Here is a 3962-nt window from a genome sequence, read left to right as displayed (position 1 = left end):
GATGACATATCGGTGTGAGCTACTGTGTGAGCTTGATTATAAAAATAGATGACATATTGGTGTACAACAGCAGCACAAAAATATTTTTTTTTTTAATGTGTTTAGGGGGGGAACCTCCGCACGTTTTTCTTTGAATTTTGTACTCAAGTTAACTTTATGCTCTCACATTTTCATCTAAACCTTTAACTTTGTTTCCAGATTGCGTTAGAGAAGTACCTTGTGCTTATGTCCTAGGGCCGTGGAGTACAGGCCCCAACAACAGATGAAGTATATTCATTTGTCAATTTAAAGCACCATCTGATATTAAAATTTGAATATAATCAGCAGTCAATAGTTGAATTTTGTAATGTGATGAGTGGCAAATTTAATGACCAGAAAAATAAACAGACCTCACTTTTCATATTAGTTGGTACTTTAAATGAACAAATGAATTTATTATCAAGCAACTCTCTGAATTGTGTACAAAAGTTAACTCTGCCTACTAAACTACCTAGATACAATCACTCTAAATTGTAGGAATAGAAATCCCAGAAGGACAAGGAAGTGTTATCAAGAGAGTTCCTGACCTCTCTTGGTTTTATGAGGCAAAATCTGGAAACAGAATAAAAGGTTTAGATGGTATTGTGACAGCATAAAGTGCAATCTGATATCAAAACAAAACTTGAAAAGTAAAACTGTGATTTGAATTAATGCAGTGACAACCATTCAATAACTGGTTGGTAGAAAAATTAAAATCCCCCTGGCAAGGAGGACCACAAAGACCAGGAAGACACAAATAGTGTTAAATAAAAACAGTATACTACTCTGTGTGAGCTTGATAAAAAAAATTACGTACCTAGGTTACTCTATGCTTTAAAAGGATATGTGTAATCCTGCACGACATTTGACTTGGAGTGCATACTCTACCCTCATCAGCACGTCTAGGTCAAAGCAAAAAACCTTCCAGCAGTCTTTACGCAATGACGAAGACAATGTCAGTGTGACATCTTCCCAATACTACAAATTCTATTTCAAAACTTTTAAATGCTGAAAGACTTCAACAATTCCCATAGATAGGGTAATTGCCAGTCCCAATCATTCAAGTAAACAGATGCTTACAGGGTACTTGAGTAATTCCACATGATACATACAACAGAATACTTAGTCCCCACCCCAATAGATGCCCAAACCATCACAGTTAAGAACCTTACACACCAACACACATATACTTGGTGAGTATTAGATTACATTTTTAGCGTGCTCTTTGCTGTAAGAGGGTATGTGAAGGACCAAATGACATTCAATGACATGAAGTGCGAACGCAACTCAAATCAACATGCCAAGGCCACACTTCAAACCTTTCCAGCATTGGAACCATTTTACTAGGGAAGATATATGGATAAAACATCAACCCATCTAAAAACAAAAATTCTACTGGCAACAAAATAGGATGAAGAATGACACAAAAAAGCCATGAAGGTTACATGTGCATCTCAATCATAAACACATCACAAACTCTGCTGATGCTAATTTTTATATAATCAGAAGCCAGAACTGAATAGCTCAAACTCAATTTCTGAACTTTAAGTCATAAACAATAAAACAGATCTAACATTCGATATCAAATGGCACTTTCAGTTAACAACTATATGCATAGTGGATAAAGAAACTCACCGCATTTTGTACTCACAGTGAGAGTTTAATTACCTTTTCAATTTTGTTTGATTTCTAGTTAAAGTCAAGCGCTGAATCCCAGCCATTTTTCTTAGACAGAAGATTAACTAAATCACTTGAACCACAACATTTCCCAGTGGTAGAGGAGGTGTCGCAGAGTCTGAAACCGTCAAACAACATTGATAACATTTAACTTATAGTCATCACTATGTCATAATTGCCAACATTTATTGAAGCTGAAAACAGTGTTGACACCACAAACAACAATGCACAATTAGCGTTAGATTTTTGAACTAATGCACTGAATAATCTGTGCTTTCAAAGGATTTGCAGTGGCATAAGATTATGACATTCCACAAATTAGATTTGAGTGCGCGAACGCATCCTCAAACCAGCATGTTAAGTCCAGAGCAACAATCCAGTCAGCACTTATAACATATATATATAGCGTTAAACAGAAATTTCTGTAGCTACCAAAATGATTGAAGACAAGCGCAAAGACCATGAAGGGTAGTTGCACATCTCAATCATTTTCATCATTTATTTTTCATTATTGATATAAAATGGGACTTGACATTCAAAAACTAATAGACAATTGTTGAGAAACTTCGGAAGTCTGTACTCACATCACGACTAGGTGGCAGGGCATCTCACTTGATCTGAAAACATCAAAACAACTATGTACTTTACAATAAACTATTAAATTTTATTAAAAGAAATCTTTAACATTTGTTTAAGTTGAAAATGATGCCAGGTAGAATTTACCTTACTTACAATGACAGTACCCAAGCTAGAATAAAAAATATTATTGACAGAGTTGAGCACCAGTAACATACATTTAGCAAAAGTCAATTAAAACAACACACTGAATAATTTGTGCTTTCAAAGGATTTGCAATGGCATATGATTATGACATTCGACGAATTAGGTTCGAGTGCGCGAACGCATCCTCAATCCAGCATGTCAAGTCCACAGCTGAAATCCAATTAGCACTTACAACATGTAGAAAGTGAAGAAAAATCACACAGATCATATCACACGTTATTAAGGAAACTCTAGTTAAGAAAATGATTGAAGATGAGTGCAAAAAACCATGAAGGGTAGTTGTATCATATCTATCATTCAATTTTCATAATTGATATCAGATAGGACTCTAAGTTAAAAGCCGCTTACACTATAATTGAGCAACTGAATAAGTTTGTAGTCCCATCACTAGATAGCTGGGCATCTCACTGGGTCTGGACATTGGTCTGCAAACATATAAAAAATTAGTAACTATTTTTTTAAATTCTAAACAATCATTATTTTATCACAGCATTCTTCAACATTTACTTTGTTGTAAATTAAACTTGATACGATTTACCCAACTTACTGTGACAATGCCCTGGGTAGGGGGTGATAACTGAACACTTGCTAGATAGGGAGAAAATATAAATATGCACAATCACATTTGTGTACAGATCCAATAAAGTCCTGAAATCTTAGGACCTCTTTGGTCATATTTAACGACATGACTTACACCGATAAGACAAAGGTCAGCACACCTTTTTAATATGAGTAAATGTAATTATACAAAACTGTTGCAAGTCTTGCATGTGAATCCAGATCTGTTTTCTTCTTGGTGGAATTTTTTTTCCTCATCTTGACTCCTTACAGGAAAAAAATCCACTCCTGGAAAACAGAAAGTTGAAGATAAGAAAGTGTATGTTGCAATCTAGACTTGGAAAGCTGGACAGCATTTCTTGTCTGTCACATTCTCATTTCAAAGTCATTCATAACAAACAGAACATTTCCACACCTCCCTTTCCTATATGGCACTGGGTACAACAGGCCAGTACAAGATCATAATTTTAAAATTTGTTCAAACTCTCTCCAAAACCAAAATTTGAATTAACCTTATAATCTACCATTTAAAGCTGAAATGAGTTCAATAAGATCACTAATCATATGATTTATACCCGGCCCTGCAAATATATTGTTATACATTTGTGAAGAGTTTACATATTGTGGCTCCAACTATTTTGTTCTTGTAATGAACCTCAGGTGGACAAAGCGAGTGTAGCAAACAGGGGATTCATGCAATGATCCCTATTTCTCGGCAAGAGCTTGCTTCCCTGTTATAAAACAGGTAAGATAATTAGATAGATAAAAAGGAAGGGTTTAGATAGCATCCTGCAACCCAATAAAATTTGGAACAAAATATGAACCCACGTCAAACAATATTACAACTGAGCTAGGTATTCATTTCTAGGAAAGGATAGAAAGGCATACAAGACGGACTAAGAACTGATTAGCTTACCATTGATTGT

The 3962-nt window shown here is 35.1% G+C and overlaps 1 protein-coding gene and 1 long non-coding RNA gene across 11 annotated transcripts in view; one reads left to right on the top strand and one right to left on the bottom strand.

Moving 5' to 3' along the window:
• Positions 1 to 3962, top strand: part of LOC113206154 (acyl-CoA-binding protein homolog 1) — a 20478-nt gene that overhangs the window by 10328 nt on the left and 6188 nt on the right. The gene's annotated exons all lie outside the window — the stretch shown is intronic.
• The window catches only part of LOC113206155 (uncharacterized), an 18359-nt gene that overhangs the window by 9638 nt on the left and 4759 nt on the right, over positions 1 to 3962 (bottom strand). For 3 of the 9 annotated variants that reach the window (XR_008012122.1, XR_008012117.1, XR_008012123.1), the window contains exons 3-7: positions 3173 to 3324; positions 3026 to 3066; positions 2419 to 2903; positions 2280 to 2312; positions 1687 to 1813 (exon numbers count right to left, since the gene is read on the bottom strand). This is a non-coding gene — a long non-coding RNA (uncharacterized LOC113206155). Of the gene's footprint in view, positions 1 to 6; positions 592 to 1686; positions 1814 to 2279; positions 2313 to 2418; positions 2904 to 2985; positions 3067 to 3172; positions 3325 to 3962 lie in introns of those variants that run through there. The other 6 variants (XR_008012124.1, XR_008012120.1, XR_003303408.2 and 3 more) reach the window with 6 other exon arrangements.

Source organism: Frankliniella occidentalis, unplaced genomic scaffold, assembly GCF_000697945.3.
Source record: "Frankliniella occidentalis isolate FOCC.00 unplaced genomic scaffold, Focc_3.1 Scaffold470, whole genome shotgun sequence".
Lineage (NCBI taxonomy): Eukaryota > Metazoa > Arthropoda > Insecta > Thysanoptera > Thripidae > Frankliniella > Frankliniella occidentalis.
Note: the sequence above shows the minus strand (reverse complement) of the source record. Positions and strands in the feature narration are given on the sequence as shown.